Source organism: Anopheles marshallii, chromosome 3 (assembly GCF_943734725.1).
Source record: "Anopheles marshallii chromosome 3, idAnoMarsDA_429_01, whole genome shotgun sequence".
In the NCBI taxonomy this organism is placed as follows: domain Eukaryota; kingdom Metazoa; phylum Arthropoda; class Insecta; order Diptera; family Culicidae; genus Anopheles; species Anopheles marshallii.
Genome location: NC_071327.1, coordinates 62189590 through 62208471, shown reverse-complemented (window position 1 = coordinate 62208471; position 18882 = coordinate 62189590). Strand labels below are relative to the sequence as shown.

At 45.6% G+C, this 18882-nt stretch overlaps 1 protein-coding gene across 1 annotated transcript in view; it reads right to left on the bottom strand.

The window, feature by feature from the left end:
* Positions 1–16935, bottom strand: part of LOC128715936 (protein alan shepard) — a 98613-nt gene extending 81678 nt beyond the window's left edge. The window contains exon 1 of the mRNA XM_053810860.1: positions 16922–16935. The gene's annotated coding sequence lies outside the window, so the exon portion shown is untranslated. The remainder of the gene's footprint in view (positions 1–16921) is intronic.
* Positions 16936–18882: the final 1947 nt, after the last annotated feature.

Here is an 18882-nt window from a genome sequence, read left to right as displayed (position 1 = left end):
AACACATTCACTGTCCTGTCAAAACAGATTTCACCAGTTACCGGTGATGGGCTCTAGCGCCACACCGACGGCGACGAAGAATGAATGCCAAAAAATCAAAGAAAACACATAAAGCCCCTTATCTGACGCTGGGCAAAAGGGGGGGTAAAAAAAAAACCAATGCTCACCCCGGTTGTAAGTAAATCTTTTCCTGCTCATCGCGATAAGGGACGAGAGCGAAGAAAATTTATGGCTCTTGTTCGCCGCACTTGTTTCGGCCCGGTTTTTGGGTGCAATGCGTCCCCCCTCCCCTCCCCTTTCGTTCCATCAAAAACATACTGCAAAAAGCCCCCGGCAGCAGCTTGCCACCGATTCGATGAACATGCCGCGGAAAAATGAACGACGTATCGATACGGCCCGGGGCCGGAGATGGGTGGTAAAAGTGGGTTGTGGTGGGATGTAACTTTTTTTTTGGCTCCCTCGAGAGTGTGACGTGAGCGTGCCGGGAAGTCGAAAAATTGAACCGATCGCATAGTGTACGCAGGAGAAGAAAACTCAGCTTCACCAAGAGTCAGCGGTTAGCTTCTTCGGGGTTTTTTTTACCAGCTCAAAGCTCCAAATCGATCGATAAATGTCTATAAATTCACTCAGTGAAAATAAAATCCAACTCCCTGCGGGAGAGTGGCGCTGTAGATGGGATGGGGGACTGATAATTGAATAAATCAGCGCATAAGCCCACGAGATCACACACACATTAGTTCCAGGAATGTGGAATAAAAAATGCTCCGGAATGTGCTCTCTCTCTTTCCTCCCTCCTAAAAAAAAAAGAAACAAACGCCTTTTTGCAATGCAACCCGTTCGGGGCAGGGAAAATGTAAAATAGTATTACGATTCAATTAAACGTGAATTAAGCGAAACATTAATTACGCATTCAATTGGACGTGAACGATAGAATCTGGTGTTGCGGCGTTGGAAAGTTTGAATGGACCTGCGACACAAACAAAAAAAAATGTATGCATAAGTTCCATGCAAAGCCAGCGTGGAACGAGTGGCTTTTGGGATGAGAAGGACATTGATTGATCGATCCATTCGACAAACGATACAGATTCGATTTGCCTTAAAGCACGCACCGGAAGTGTATTGTGATACAATATTTTGCTATCAAAAATGATGTCAAATTAAAAATGGGGGGTGGAAAACACAGTGTACAGCTTCGCTTGTGGCATCTGGAGCCAATAATTATTACTTATTGGGTTGGTGTGCTATAAAATGATATCATTGTACCTCCACAGTTGATAACTTTTATCCCACTAATTAAGTTGGAGAGAAAATTATATTAATTTGGGGATTTATTGTTTGAAAACATTACTTAAACACGACCAAGTATATGATTTTTTTGTGGAAATGTGGAATCAAATTTAAAGAAAAACCAACCAGAAAATAAGAAAGCCTCGGGGTATTCAACGTGTTAAATGGTTTATATTTTACAAATGCATCATACAAACGAGTGTTGAAAAGCAAATGAGCTATGTCAAATTGCTTAACAAAATATAACCTATTACCTAACATTTGATTGATTGGAATTTTACAACTGGTTGACTTGGTATTGTCCATGAAACATGCTCACTCCCACACGCACACACAACACCAACTCAATCCAGCTCAAACAACATGGAACAAAAATTCACAGTGGTATCGCTCTCCACATCGAAACCATTAGAAATGGGAGTAGTGAGCTACGTTCGAGCAATTCATTAGTTTCATTACAGCTAAAATGGAAAACTTCCCAAAATCTAATCTCAAGTGGGCCAAAAGAGCTCCATCATTCACCCGGTTTACCGCCCCCCCCCCCCATCACCCTGCCTCACTTCCACACCCCACCCCACACGCAGTGAAAGTTTTGGTGACTTTCCTTTTCTGAGCAGTTAGCAAAACTACCCGCTCTACTTGGGGTGGCCTCCCGAAGGGCGACTACCAGAATCGGGTGACGATTTCAGTGACTTTTCCCTGGAAAATCCCCCAAACCTACACCAGCCCCGCCTACATCCACCAACGCGGTGGAAAAACATTTACGCTGGCAAACATGTTCACACCGCACGGAAAACGCGGCAAAGAACCACCCCTGTTCGCATTTGTCCAGGAGGGGTGAAAGAGATCGCGCCCGGCGCCCAGTAAGGGCAAACAATCCCGGGAGCGAGGAAAACAGTAAGTAAAAGGGCTTCATTAAATTTGAATAATAATTCAAGCAGCATGCCACCACTCCACAAAAAGAGACTGGGCGCACGGCGGGCACCGCACCGCTAGTGGCTTTTGCCCAAAGCCGTCGGTGGAAATTCTCAGGCGACGATGTAGGAAAATCGTTTTCCCATTCCCTCCCCGTGTGTAAGCTTTTCGGGTGGGATTTTGATAACTTCACAACACATGGGCGGGTTAGTTTGCTACGTAACGGGGGAGAGAGTAAGCGGAGGAGAGAAAATTGCTTCCCTTACATTTCCTTACAATACGACAGTGTGCGGCCCCGTGCCCGTGGGTCCGTGCCCTCAGTTAGTGGGGCAAACGACGACGTCGACGACAATCGTAACATTCACAAGAGATTGTTCCGTTTTAGTGTGCGAAGCACAAGCAGAGCCCTTTTCTGGCACCGATTGCCGATGAAAGTTGGAGAACTCTGCTCGAGGGTGATTTCATTTAGTTTAATTTTCCAACACCAGCCAAATGGCTTGCGAGGATCGCGGGGACGTTCGACGTTCGCAGGGCGAAGATGTGGTGTAGCGAGGTACGCTAGAACATTGGAGTGGTGCTTCCGATGGAAGCGTAACGGCTCTTATGGCGCACAAACACCACTTTCGTGCTGGAGAATGATTGAGCATTTGGAACGCAAGCACTTGCCGACAGTACGTTCTCGATTAGTTTGCTCAAGAATGCTCCATTTGTCGTACAGATCGCGTTCGGTACAGCTGAGAATGTACGGATAGAAATGTAATTCATTGAATTCCTTACACGAAGAGAAAATATGAAGAGATGGAATGGTAAGCTACCTTTCCAACAGACACCTTTTGCGCATATTTGTGTAGTTAGACCCAGCCTAGTTTAACCACAATCGCTTTTCGGTTAAGCTGGCCTAAATATTCGACCAACTTATTGAGGTTGACAATCAAATCAAAAAAGCAATATTTTTAAATGTTTTTCCTAATCAGGGTCTATTTGGAGAACTTGGATATTCTATTTATAATAAGCACTATAACATCACAGCTGAATAGTGACTTCTTCACCTTATTTGATTCTACAATTGTTGTGAATTTGGGATTACCTTGGACGACTTTCTGTGCTACGAATAACCGATAGCTCAGTAATCAGTTTTGCGTACTAGCAACACGACATTTAGAGTGTACCTAATTTGTGGAATAGTCTTTCAAACATTCAGATAATTCGTTGAAATAGTATTATACCTCAATACAAAGATATCTCTGTTAAGCTCATTAGTTGAGCACTTTTGTCTATAGCGTTGGATTATTTTACTCAATGTAACATTTCTCTTCGTTTCCCTTGTGTCCTGCGAATCTATTCCCGCTAAATCCCGCACGAAAAGTTCATTTGACGTAGAATTGTCATTTAAATTTTCAATGAACGCTGTCCACACTTTCAAGGCATCGTGTAAAAAGAGATAAACTCACTGCGCTACGGCTTCTGGCGTACGATTGCGACGCCTCCCAGCTTCCAAGTCCCATCATCCGGCCGAGTCTTCGAAAATTTATGCACAGCAAACTCAAGGATGAAGTAAAAACGACAGCCTAGAATATTACATGGCAGCGTTTAAAGCAATTTGCCCAAATGAATAGGACACAATTTGGAGCACAAATCTGACACTTAAATTGAAACCGACCAGTGGTGGTGGCCACGCCGAGCGAACACGGAACGTGCGGGTCCGTACACAAATCCTAACTGAATTATGTAAAGCTGAGCGTTTGGCGCTTGCAGCGTAATTATAGTGTTTGCTTCTGGGTCGATAGTACAGATAGTTGAAATGAATAGGTTTTGGAGCAGTTCCAGAAAAGCTTATATACATACATTATATTTTATTCTTTTGTGCGGAAGAAAATGCTATGGTCAAAAATTGTCCACAAAAGTCCAGTGTGTTGTAACCAACTTTACAAGATCACCAGTATATTTCCGTTGCTTTTGTACATTTCAGTCACGAAGTCACCAGCACTCGCACTAGCGTTCGTGAAAAATGACTCATTAAAAACTTCCAACGCGCCATTCTACCGTCACCAAGCACGGTTTGCACGGATCGTCTGTCACGTGCCTCAATTTTTTTAATTTGCTGCTGAAAAATGGCACCCATCATCTTCGCATCCCGCAGAAGATGTCGCACCGTGTGTCCGTTTTACGCAATTTTCTTGTCATCGAAGCGTCCCTGCTGCAGCTGATGCTAGACAATGGACCGGGGCCACCGTCACCGGCCGGGGCCGGGGCTCGCAAGACGACACCCATAAAACATGACAGATGGCGAATTATGGAAAGAACTTTGCGCGGTAAGCATGACAGATCGACGACGAAGGCCATTGGAGACGATTTCGGTTCCGCCTACGATCATCATGTTTCGGTGGAGGGTGGTTCTTTTGCACCCATTTCCCTTTTGTCGATGCTGCACACACATACACAAACCCATATAACCTTATCGTTTCGTTGAGCGCCTTATGAGTTTCGTTATTATTTTTCCTACCAATAGCGCACCATACAACGGAACGGAACGGCACAGTCACAAACACCTAAAAACACCCCCATGGCTGACGACGGGAAGCTGCGGTACGGTGGTTACGGTGATGGAGGATTTTTTTAGGACTTTTTCTGGATAACATCAGTCATCACCGTGCTGGGTATGACGGTGGCATAAAAGCTAACACGCCGCACCACCACGGTGTGGATGCAAAATGCTTGAAGAAAGCTCCCAACCAGATGCCACCTTCTTGGCCACGATGGGACGGATAGAGATAATTAATCTAAATACATAATGTTTGGACGATTTTGTCCTGTCCTTTGTAACGACGCACTTTTGTCACCGCACACGGAGTTTTACGCGCAAACAATAAGGTGTTGGCTCGGCGCAACCGTAGCGACCTTTTCCAGATATGCGTAGCGTAAAAAATGGCACATTAAATCATCCTTCGCTTAAACTTCTGCCGGTCGTTACCAGTCACCAGCGTCTTTAACGTTAGGTAGCAATCGTGACCGTCTATCATGGAACGGAGAATTTCACTCACTTAATCTCTGTGGGGTTTTTTTTTTTGTTTCACCAACAAGTAGTCATATGGCTACCGTTGGAAAAGCGGAAAATTCCCCGTTTCTACCTACCAATCGTGATCCAGCGCAAGATCAGATGAATGTCTGCCCAGTCCAAAAAAGATGACAGCGAAATGTACGCAAAAAAACGGGCTCTTACCACAGAAAGGCATAAGTAAGAATCGTAATGTCTCGGGAATCGTTTGGGAACGTGTTTGATGTTGTGCCAGCGCGTCAAAAAGAGCAGTATGAAAAGCACTCCTCACGCAACAAAAAAAACAACCCCAAAGAAAAACCCCGTTCGAAAGCTTTCGCCAACGAGCGAGAAAACACTGTCGTGGCGAACAAGAACGCCCGGGCACCAGGTTAAGGAATGAGAATTTCCCCACAAAGCAAGGTGAGACTTGTCAACCACTTCTTGGTGGGCTCTTAAGCGTTTCGTTTCGCTACGGTCAGCGCACATCGAAGTGAGGCACACTCCGTTGCCACTTTTTCGCCCCTCCCCCCCCCCGGGTGAGTTATGGAGCGTGTTGGGTGGCAGGGGTGTTGGATTTTGATGGGGGAGAGGCAAAATAAGCTACTTAAGGTACGGTTGGTTACCGGTAGAAGATTCATGCCTTGGTAAGTGCTTTTTTATCCCTTACGGAAGGCGCTCGTTTCGTTTCGTTTTTTTTTTGCTGTCGTCTTTTCAACTCTTGGCGTGGATCTTCGGCAAGGAGAATGCTTCAATTTTCTTCAAATCCGTTGGGAAAACACGGGCACATCCAAATTGTACCCACATTTTATGCCACGTGTGTCCACAAAACGGATGGCGGTGGGCCAAAGTCTTAGTCCATTATGAATGCTCGTCGGATTGGTGGATTAACCTTACCAAACGCAAAAGAATCATAAATCGCCTGCTCCCCTCGCTGTGCTTCATTAGAGAGGAATAACTTCACTGCTTCTTTTGAACTGCGTCTGTGCCTCTGTGTGCGTATGTGTATGGGTATGCGCTTGTATGTGACCCTGTTCGCATGTTTGCTGATCACTGTTTTACCGTCCAATTTCGTCCTACGGGGAATGTGCCAGTTGATTGGATTGTGGAACTTACCTAAAAATAGACGAAAAAGAAACGAAAACGGGAATCAATATTTAGTGTGTGAATAAGAAGGTATGCATGCTTCCCGAGACGAGACACCACAACGAAATGTAATCATAGCATAATGTGATATTTGATGACAAACACTCACACGCGGCAGTGCGCCACACTAAGCCGCGTGTGTACTGTACGTCCTGCTTTCTGCAGTGATTCTGCTCTGATACAGTGATTCCGGAATCACGTTAGATGGATTAGATCTGTGTAATAGTCGCACCACTAAAGAAGAACGAAAGACTTTTTTGTGACCTCATTCCACGGCCGGAAAAGCAAATGTGCAAATACGGCGCATGGATGAAGCGAATCTTTAACGTTGACACGCGCGCGCTGACAGAAGTTCGTGGTGGAATCGTTTCCCGATCCAAAGATACACAGCAGTTGTGTTGTTTCGCACACACACACACTGGCAGATTGACAGTACCAGCGCTACTTCAAATGGAATAAAAATCTCAATGCAAAGCAAGAACGCAGAAGCGCACTACGGGCGAAACGAGTCCAAATAGCCGGGCAGGAACCTAAATACAAAAAGGTCACGCTTCGTTAACTCTCCCAGTGCCAACACCAGCAAACATCAGGCTTCCACCGTTGTTTGCCGGGTGTTCTTCGATTGTACGCCACGATGAAGTGCCGGCCACACGTACCGACATCAAATCTACTCTTCTTTGGGCACGAAGAAAAGGGCCCCCGACGGGATGAAGCGAAAATCAACATCTGCAATAAGTTCACGGGAGGTTTTCCTTCCATTTTGTCCGCTGTTTTTTTTTTTTTGTTGTTGTGTTGGTTAGGGAAAGCTCCCACCCGGCGCGGCTAATGCTGATGACACTGGCAGCTGCCACACTGTGCCGTGCTTTAAAAACGCGCCGCACATGAATCATCTTTCCACCGTAAAGCCTGCGCAAAAAGCAGCATGAATTTGAAATCATCATAAATGTCACACGCAGCATCAGCCACGCAACAACCCGCGGAACGCAGCTGAACGGGGTGGGTGATTGGTGCGCGCGTCTTTGCATCGCTGGTGAAGCGAAATATCGGACGAAAAAATTTCTCACTCGCGGTGTTTTTTCTCTATAAATCGAATTTTTCCATATGGGCAGCAAATTTTGCTTGTCTAACCACTTTCTGTGTTTGTGTACCATTTTTACAATGTATAATGTGTTTCGCAAACATTTACCGTGCGTACGCTTCCACTGGCAGGTGTCAAACTTTGCCGCAACAACACACACATCTCCAAACGCTGTCAGCTACAAAGAAGCTTTCGATACTCTAAAAGTCAGCCGACAACCGTTCTACCCTACCGGAAGCGTTGTTTTACGACGGTACAACCCATAACGATGAACGCGCACTGCAAAAACCATCTTTATCGGTTCCGGTACGCGACCATTGACTGAGCAATGTGTCTTTTTTTTGGCGTGCAGAAACACAAGAAGAAGCAGCACACACAATTTCACGAATGAAAAATCAAACGAATTTTTAATGTTCCGCTAGGCATTGCAAGGAGAACGAAGCACGCACACGAACACGAAAACGGGGAAAGTAATACAGCAGCGGAACAGCAGTGTCTCCAGGCCGTTAAGGGAAGCCTTATGAATGTTAAAATGCGTCGCTGACGAACAACGATGATGACATTTTAGGGCACGTTCCGTGGTATTACGGGTAATGGGGCGAGGGAAAAACGAACTGATCGACCGTTGTGACTCGGTACTAATGGCGTGTTTGATGGCGGTAGAGCAGCACCAGCAACATGCTTTTACCGTCGGTATTGTCGGAACAATTCTGCGAGCAAATCTTCTCCGGGTGATTGCATCTGAATAATGATTTCGCCATTCCATCGCTAGGTGGTGGTTTTTGGGAAAGCTTTTTAAACGGTAACCTTCGGCAGATATACGCGTTCCAGGTGCTCTCAGACAAGCAATGTGAATGCCCAGCAAGTAAAAAAAAACTCCAGATGTTCACACTGGGAGCATTGAAGCTAATGGAGTTATACTACTTCTATAAGGTGGCATTGCATTTATTTGGCAAACTCTCTATTTATTGGGGCACATCAATTTTGTCTCATTCAAAGCAATCCCCTCCTGATGCAATGCACCTCCGCCAACGATTTTTCCAATCTTCGAAACAGTTATTATAATACTTTTTCGAGATGGCTTTATATCCCTTCCTCGCTACGGCGTGGATGTGTTCGATCGTCTCAAAACGATGCCCTGCGAAGCGATATTTTATGTTTGTCGGACAGTCAGAAGTTGCTTGGTGCCAAGTCAGGACAATATGGAGGTTGCTGTGCGGATAACGAGCAGCTGTGGCAGCTCAAAACGTAAATAGAGACGAATGCAGTCGAAAGACTCAAAGTCTCTATAGGCAAACACAACAACAACTCGAAACATAAATCGTATCTCCTATATTCTCCTATATCGTATATTCATTTCTGATGTCTAACTTGACAGGGAAGTCAAACGCAAGACGCAGCAGTATGTGCAAGAAACTTTGGGGAGCAATTGAAATTGTTAACTTTAATATGCATTTACCGAAACCCAGAAACATCTTATATTCAACGGCATCTTATGCGAACTGAAACACAAAACGATAGATAAATTTAAACCATACGTTTTGGTCCCAATTCCTGTCTGATTACAATTTTAATGTCATCAAGGGTTTGTCTTATTCCCAAAAAAAAAACGGGCTTCGTGCAGTTATGTTGCACCTCGTTAAAGAGCAGAAATAGCTTTAGCTTTATATGAAGAATTAGATCAATGAAGAGCTTTAAATTTCATAAATAATTAATTAATTGCTAATAAACCACAACCTTCAACATGGCTGACGCCAATGAAGATTCCAAGCCTATATCTAGTTATCAAGTCGTCTCACAAATCACTGCATTTTATTGCTCTTGTACGGTTCTTTCAATTCTAGCATGCACTATCGTCGCTGCGCATAAAACACTGGCCCGCACTATTGTTATCGATTGCTTTCACGAAACAGGAACTACCATTAATTACAATGTGAAACCCAGCACTGGGTGGGAGGGTGTGGGAGGGTCTATTTGTCTCATTTTCCACCGCATACCACTGCACCGAGATCAATTACCAGTTCTCATTTCTCTTCGATGTGAAAATTTACCATCGACCACCGGGGCTCACTATTTACTGCCTTTTCCTCCCGGAGGCAACCCCGGGGACGGCTTTTAGTGGGTGCCGTCTAGCCCGGTGCACGAAAACGTCATGGCCAGTAATTTTCTTCGATGCACCGTTGCACTCTGCTAACCTCTTGGAAAAGAAGAAAAAATCGAGCGCTACCGAAACGAAGCAGCATTTAAAAAAAACTGTTCCATAGCAACTCACTGAACCGTTGCATTTTCTTGAAACCCACGGCGAAAGGGGTCCATATTTCACGCAAACGAACGTACACTTCAATAAAACGCAGCACCTCAACGTTGGGCACACTCACACACTCGACGTTTGGCAGTGAAAATGAGCACAATAAAGGATAACAATAAAACTAGCACTATCTAGCATCAGGGGCCGGTCATCTCTTACCGATGGTTAACAGTGCAATCGATGCACCGTTTTCCACTTTTCGAGTTCTCAGCAATCTATCTAAGCATCTTAGCCGCGTCCCCACCAGTGCGTTCCTCTCGGTTCACCGGTGATGGTAGTAATTAACGAAATTCGGAGGAAAGAAATTAAACGAAAGGCTCTCCCCACTGCAGTGGTTGGAGGATTAGAGCACTGTTCGACGAACCAGCGAACCCGACTCCCGTCCAATGCATTCTTCGACCGTTTTTAACCGTTGCGGAAATACCTTAAATTAATGTGCAAACTGCTGCCTTACTCCACGGCTGGGCGTTGAGGACGTACTACGCCCAAAGGGAAAACCAATTTCGATACCTGCAATTTACGATCAGCCTTTTGCCCCGATCGAGAGCGGTTTTGCGAAATGGTACGGCGTGGTGGGGTCAATAGGAACCATTTGGACCTGGGTTTCACCATCGCTAAGATCACTTCTAGGTTCAACCGGCACAAGAAAGCACGCAACATAATGGCCGCCATGAACGAACGATGGGCCCGCAGTTTGGCTGTTTCCGGACGCGGGGTTAGGGGGGTGGTGGCGGTGGTAAATTAAAAATAGAAAGCAGCAGGCCCGATGCCTCCTTGCCACTTCCGCCGAACGGTAAGGGTTAGGACAACGGACCATTGACGTCTGGAAGGGGGAAAACTTAATTAGCAGAACAGGAAAGCTTGACCCTTTTTTTGCTGAAACATTCTGGGAAGAAAGCTCTTCCTGTCGAAATGGTTTTCGCGTGGTCTTTGTGTCCTCCCATCAACATCACGAGACGAGATCAAAAGCATTCAACTGTACTGTTGTTGATGCTCATTCAAGATGTCATTACAAGCTGAGCTCACTACTCCGCATAGAACGCTTCTGAGCTTGACGGGGCTGTACCTTGCTCGTGCACACAATTGATAAACTTCAAAATCAATTCCATACGCCAAACAGAGTTTCCACAGGGTAATCTGTGCCAACCCACCCAGCACAGCACTGCCCAAACCTCGTCTTCCACGTTAGTAACGTCCAAACAGCAGCTACCTTTAATCGGTGTGCATTGGCCGACGCACACTGGTTCTCACTTTCCAGTTGAAATGACACCACCCTTTTGTGTTGGGCTTTCTGCCACAACCGAAACACTGCACTGACCGTACGCTTCCCGGCAGCTTCCACCCATTGCCACAGGGCGCGACAGGGCTATTAAACTGTCGAATTCGGTACACGCAAAACCAATTACGGGCAGAAGGTATTTCGCGCGTTTCGAATCACACCAAGTGGAAGAAATTCCTCCTTTCATTGGCACACATCCGCCTCGTGGATGGTAGAGTTTGCCGGCGCTGACTCACGACCGCATAGCACCGGAAATGGGCACACACAGGCCACATGCACACGAAGAGGTTGGTTGAGTTCGTGATTTATGGTCACAGCAGCATAGTGCGCGGCGGCACGGACACGACAATTGAACTGCTCTCATCGTACACACTTCAACACAACACAATCTAAACGAAGCGAAGCCATAAAGTGATCGAATAAAAGTTAGCCGTCGGGACTGGTGGCTACGAAAGTTAAATGAGAGAGCGACGCCAGTAAAATGGCGAATCACATCTTAAAGACGAGCAGCTTCAATGGGTGTAATCGGGGTGCCCGTAATAACTGAACGCAATCGAGATTGCATCAAGCAGTGAGTATTGGGATAATTGTTTTTTTACTATCAAACGAGTTTTAATTACATGTGAATCGATTTATTTAACTGATTAATTGCGTGCTAAATGTCACTGCGGATAATATCTTGGTTCTTATCATTTATGGACTTTCTGTCGTATGCCGATTTTCTCTGATGTCTACGGGCACGACAAGGTAAGACAACTCCATCATTTATCAAAATCCTGCAAAAAATGCATAGATATAAGTAGCACCACGGCAATATTAATAAAAGATGAGTTGGAGAGGTATAAATCTCGCATTACAAATGCTGATTTAAGATATTTCTCTGGGAGTGCTCTTGAGCAAGTTATCTTATCCAATATCTGATACATTTTTCGATCCGGCACACATTCTCTCACACCAAAGTAAAGTGTGTTAACGTAAATGTCGGTGTGATTTGAAAATGTAAATTCTGCCATTTCTAATTGCTTCTTGCCGATTGCATCTTTATCTAATCGTAGCACTGATACGTAGATCTGTGATAGCGATATTACACTCAGATCCTATTCATGTAACCGCAAACTTCTTCGCGTGACCACAAAACCGAGACTCATGGCAGAGCGTGGTAACACGCAAACCACCGAGTTGCAACCCCAAAAATAAAACCCTCCCTCCCTCCACAAACCGCATCCCGAGCAATGGAAAAATCATTTGCCGACTAGACAGCCAATCCCGGCGACTGGAGCACCGAGAGGTCTGGAGCCTGTCACCGCATCATCCAACTAGGTCTTTCTGTAGTCTGAGGTTTTACATTTCCCGCATTTCCACCCCTTTGCATCTTCCGAACGATCATTCGGAGCGTGTTTCAGGTAAGGGAGAAAAAAATATGATCCATTGAAATATCTTGCCGGTCCGGTCTCAAGTGACTGGAACGAACCGGATTCTAGACCGCCAGTCGAAACGAAGAACCGAACGGAACCGATGAAGGGAATCCGGGAGGCAAGGGCGCAGGTTGCCTCTACACCGTGGAGACATCATGTGCTAAGATCATTAACAATGTACACTTTACGCATGTGTGTGTGCGTGTGTGTGTGAATGGGGGGGGGACCGTTGTTGGAGGCGATTCGATAACGGTTTGGAGTGGAGGAAGGTTTAATATCCAGGGCGGAATGTATGCACACACACACGCACAACCACTGCCACCGCGATCAGCTCCACCAGCATCCCGGTTTTTCAACGATACTTGCATGTGTATGGTATGTCACCCATCTGGAGCTGAAAGGAAACCGCGAACGATGGGAGTGCGTGCTTGCGCCCGCCGATGCTTCCGTGGAGTGCTGTCGCCCCCCCCAAAACCTAGAGACCAAATGACAATGGCAACGACACGAAAGAAGATTAATCTTCCGCCATGGCGAAGGTCTACATCCGTGAGGAACAAATGAATTCTTGGATCGAAAAAATAGATCATAGAACCACTGGCGGCAGGAAGTGTGCACGACCAAACACAAAAAAAAACGAACCTCCAGAATTCGTCTTTTTGGAGGTTTTATTTCGTATTTTTCTTTTCCTTTGTTACCTCAAATCCATCTCTAATCACCCCGGGGACCGTTTTTCATCGTTTTGTGCTCTCACACCGGTAGAAGGATGGACTGGCCTGGTGCAAAGTGGTGCTGGGGGACAGCGAACGGGTGGTGGGTATATAACCTAACAGCTAGGGAAAGCCGATCATGAAACGAACATCCCCCAACAGACAGACAGAAGTTGGGATTTTCCTTCATTACATGATGACGTTATATATTCTTTTTTTTTTCACCCCACCTTTAAGCCTCCCCTTCTTGCTCGTCAACGAAATGTTTCGTTTCCATTCGCACAAATTTGTACCAAAAACGATTCTTCTGAGCAGCTTCCGTCTTGCTTCAGCCGGAGGAACCGGGAAGCACATTTGATGGGGCTCCACCCAACCGAAACAGACACAGACAGCGCACCGGAGCTCACAAAAGCTCCCCACGGACCATGACTGGTAAATCTTAAGGCGATTGCGATTATTTGGCACTCTGGTGTGCGTGCGGTTCTAGCGGATGGGGAGGAAGTGACATTAGGAACATGGATTCCCCATGTGAGTTGTTTAGGAGATGGTGCGTGCGTGCGTGTTTGTGTGCGGGGTCGGTGTATTTTCCCACACGATACAAGGTCATTGGAGGATTGTGTCGGACGAGCAGTTTGACTTTTCCTGATGGACAGAACTTGCCATTTTTTTTTTTGGTATCTCCATCCCTAATTCCATTCCGTGGAAGCGAAATGAGCTGTACGATGTCGACAAAAAAGTGACAGCCTTGCTCTGCTAAGCTGCTTTCATTGAAGATGCTGCTCTAGAAATTTTCTTTACAACATAGATAAATTGTTCTGCTATCTCAAGAAGAATAACAACTTGACATTGAATTGATACAGAAGTACAAATATTACACAAGCATTTCTTCATCACCCCAAGCAAGCTAATTTAGTGCATTTCTTAGCGTTCTAAACCTTAACAAAAAGCATACAAGTGCTATTCGCTAACTCTACCACTTAAAGATTCTTCAGAAGTCCATTTCTTTGGTCACAGCTGTTACATTCATTACTGCACACGCGATCAATCTAATGCTTGTTGAACGGCCTAGTTTTATAGTGGAAGATGGAGCAAGACATTTCCTAACCTCCTATTTTAAATTTAATATTGAATATTTTAAAAAGAGCCTTAATTCTTCATAAGCACTTATAGTAGCTTCAAAATTATAGCAAACAATTATACTAACTTCAAAATTCTAAACCAAAATTTTGTTTGTTTTTGTGGTAACGGCGCTAGTTTTCACATGAGCTGAATCCCATCCAATCAATTCCACTGCACCAACTACCAGCTAAATACAGTCCAAAAACCTAAATGACTGCACAAAAAAAACTCCGCGAAGTTGTGGTGCAAAACACAAAAAATCATACAAAGCAATTTCTCAAAACAAAGAATCCACCCGCGGGGGTCATTTAGCACCCGTCTCCCATAAACGTGGCCGAAGCGAATTGAACCGAGCGTCTTGACGGATCAGTCATTTCCGTGCGGGTTCATCAGCTAACCCGCGAACGATGACGGATGTAATTTAATTTCGATAAATAAAGAGTGGTTTAATTATACACTCGGGAATTTTTATCGATGCGCATGGGAAACACTGGCACGCTAGAGAGAATAGTGCACTATTTCCGTTCAGTGCATTTGATAGATGTCTGAAAAGGATGCAAAGTGAATTTCCCGAAACGTATATGTGTGTACTGCAGTACATAACCAAAAAATAAAAACTCTACAATATCCTTTACCATGTTATGTGTGCATATGGGTGACAACATTTTTGTTCCGCCGAATCAAATTAATTTGCATCAATCCATTAAAAATGTACCAAAACTACAGCCCTTTGCTAGGCACCAGACCCCGCGCTCCGGACCTTGCTTAACCACAAATAGGTTCGTTTCACCCAAATGAACAAGAGATTAATGGCGATTCGCACGCATCGAACAGCGCGCTCCGGAGTGTGTTTAATATTTATGAAAGAAAAACGATTCTACAGATATGTTTCGAAAAACGAAAAAATAAAAAATCGTCATACACAGCTACAACACAGCGAAACCGCTTTTAATGACCGATATTTGAGAGCGAATGTTTTGTGATGGATTCGAAAACGGAAATGTTGCAGTAATTAAAAAGTAAAAACAAAAGAAAAAAAAAACTATTGAAACAGATGAACTATCAACTGATAAATTATTTGGCATTCTTCCACACTTGGTGGGGACGTTCGTTCGGACGGAAAAGCGGATCCCACCAGCACTGGTAATCATTAACATAAACGCATTACCATACTCGCTAAATGTAGCAACCGGCAAACGGGGCAAGAATTGTAACGTCCGAAGTTCAATGCCATCAATTATGGATGCGTTTTTTCCCCCGATGCACTAGACGTGCGGAGTACGCATCATTCGAATGATATTCTTGGTTCCATCTTTTGACTGATTTGTCTCGAGCTGGAGTGATGTGTTTCCCACTAACGCGCTTCCCTACATTCTCTGTTTCGTATGCAAAATCTGCGTTTGCCGGGGCAACTGCAAGAACACGCAACACAGGTTGTGTGTGTTCAAAGTTTGTTACCAGTGTCCTGGCCACTTGCGTTAAGATGTCACCTTTAATTCCGTTACGTTGCGTTCCGTCAGCGGGCACCGAACAATCTTTCCCCGGTGTCACTAGTGGAAAAGTAGTTTTGATGCGTGTAGACACTACTTCAGCAATCAATACACACCTGTCACTTGCGGCCCCTTCAACCGTCAGCGCGTGACAGCAGTCTCTAGTGGCATCATTGGTCACCGCAACGGGTCATTGCTGGTGTATTTAATTAAAACATCTAGACATGGTGAAGATCAACGAACTTCACTTGTCCATATGCATGATACAAAAACAAAAACAAAAACCAATGCTTAAGTACACATACACCCTGAAAGCGTCTCGTCCAAAATTCTTGATTTATCTAGACGTCTACAACCTCAAAACGGCACGGCTGACGGAAGCTTTTAATTGTACATCTGCTGTCTCGCATTCTAAACGCAACCCCGAAACGGTTTTGAGATCTGAGAAAATAGACCTGGTCTGGCCGTAATTATACCACCAGCCGGACCTGGAACGGTTCCGGACATTATGCATCGGGACACTACCACCAGACACACACACACCACCGGATGCGCTTGACTGGTTGTGCATGGAGCATTCGCGAACACGCCGGGTGGATGCGAGAGTACAGCTTCTAACGAAGAAAAGTCTATGGAGCTACCAAGGCTCCACTGATCTGACGTTGATTATTAACGGTTAGAATGCGTGGGCCGTGGCCATGAATGATCGGAGCAAAACGCACCGTGCGTCGGTTCGGTTCGGTGAACATTTTTTTTTATTATTTGCTGCTGGAGCGATTTTAGATTCCTTTGCTCTTTCTCGATGGCAATCGAACTGTTCGGTGCGACCACGACTCGCTCTCTATCGTCAGTTTAAAGTGAATAGTTTAAAAAAACTACCCCGTCTTTTACGGCTAACTCTGGTAAAAGCATGTGGAAAGTTTATTCGACCAGAACGCGTGCACGGCCGGGTAACGGAACGCGGGTTTCGTATTTTCCAGACGAAGCAATTGCTCATTGCAAGACATGTTGGACACCCATGTCGGGAGCACAACGAAACCGATCTCGTGTCATTTGTTTGGAGAGTTTTTAAATACTTTCATGTAATAATTATTGAAAATGATTTATGATTTCATCAAAGGACGTTTAGCAAGTGATGCTTACTCTTAGTAGAAGTATCTTTCCGGCTGTGCGTTGAACACGGGGCTGTCAGCTACAGGCTCGGAAAAGTGTGCTGGAAAATTGCTACCGGCTTCCGGTGCGCTCGGATGGAAGTTGGAAGAGTACCACCCCGCAAACGAACGCGCTGTACACCTTTGGGGCAGGCAGGGGCAAAACCACTACTGGCACTGGAAAACCACCACCACCAGAGAAGCGATTATTGCTGATGCTTGTGTGCAATTCCGTTTTTCTTTCCCCCTTTTCGGCACCTTCTGGTTCTGCTTAACAACCGCCTTCAAACAATGTTGCCGGGTGTGACGCGGGTGGGCGGCTTTCTATTCCCACAGATATGCTCTTTCTCTTTCGCTTTTGCTAGCTCACTCACTAGTGCACTTACACACCAACAAAACACTATCGCACATACCCAAATACAGGCGCACACAAACACACACACACACACTCACTCGAATGTGCACACAGCACGTACACGGGAACACACCGGTAAACGGAAATGGAGCTGCTTCGGTGCCGCACGCTTACTTCCGGTTTGAGGGGGGGGAGGGCTTTTTTACCCAATTTTCAGCAAACACCCCTTCACTGCACTTGGTTGTGTGGGAAAACAAAAGCTTTGGCTGACTGCTGTGAAACGGCGAGAAGGGATGGAGCCCCAAAATTAAATTTTACATTACTCAAATGTTGGCTTTTTCTTTTGTTAAATATCACGAGATCAAACACAATTCTTATCACGCTGCTGTTGTATGTATCTATCGCTTACACGCGAGACGGTAGAGCGTGGAGGGTGTGTGTGTTTGTGTATGTGGGCGAGACGGCCGGAACGGGTTCACATTTACAGACACGAGTACTTCTTACTTTGCGGGGTGCGTGGATGCACTTTTCTCTACCGGATTCAACGGTTCAACGTAGCAGCAAATGTGCTCCGCCGGTGGCTAATACTAAGACGATACACACATAAGAAAGCTTCTCTAACGATGAAACACAAACACAGCGGAGCAGCGTACGCACACGTACAGCTTCGCATGGAAAACACTAGCAGATGGAGCGTTTGAAATGGAAAAGAAAACTCATAACGACCAAAGAGAGAGAGCGAGAGAGAGAGAGAGAGAGAGAGAGAGTGAGAAATGGAGAGAAAATGAAGGGGATGACTTGGGAAGATGTAAGACAGGAATGTTCGGGGTACAACGGCCACCGCCGAGACACGGCATGTATTAATCGTCACTTCCGGTGTACGCACACACGGCAAAAGCCGGACACCGGCGGCATACAACATCACAAACACCGCCCACAATGCGTTGGAAAACGCAACCACATGAAACTGCACCGGACGGTTGAAAAATTAAATTAATTCAGTGTACCTAGCGCTGGCACGTGCCGGTTCTCCGTTCACTGCGGCTTATCGATTGCCCACAACAATGGTTGGAACGTTGCGCGAAGCAGCAAAGCCAAACCTTTACGTACGGAACCTTCGCTAATCGCGCTGCCACGTTTGTACAGTTTTGCGAGCAGTGGAGAAAAACCAACGAAACAAGAGGAGGAACTCCCGTGGAGGAATATATGTACGCTGCAGCAAAACACGTAGCAAAGGAGAGTTCGCCGACCGGTAAGACGTCCACTGTAAGACTGTCTGGCATGCTCAGCGCGAGCCTATTTTGCCACAGTGGCGATCACGGTGGCTGTGCATGGCGTTTGTGTTTGTATGCATGTGTTAACGGTGTGGAGAGAGAGAGAGAAAATGGTGAGATAGAGAGAAAGAAAATGGGGGAAAAAAAGGTGAGAAAAGGGGTTGGGAAAACAAGAGCGCAAGCTGGGAACATTCCACGAAAAACTGAAGCTCGTCGTGTGCGTCACAGCTCGCGAGAGTTCCTCCCCGGTGGTGGTGTATGAACGGATGGAGACGCCTGTACCAACTTCCGGTGCACTAACCCATACCCCACTCACACACACAC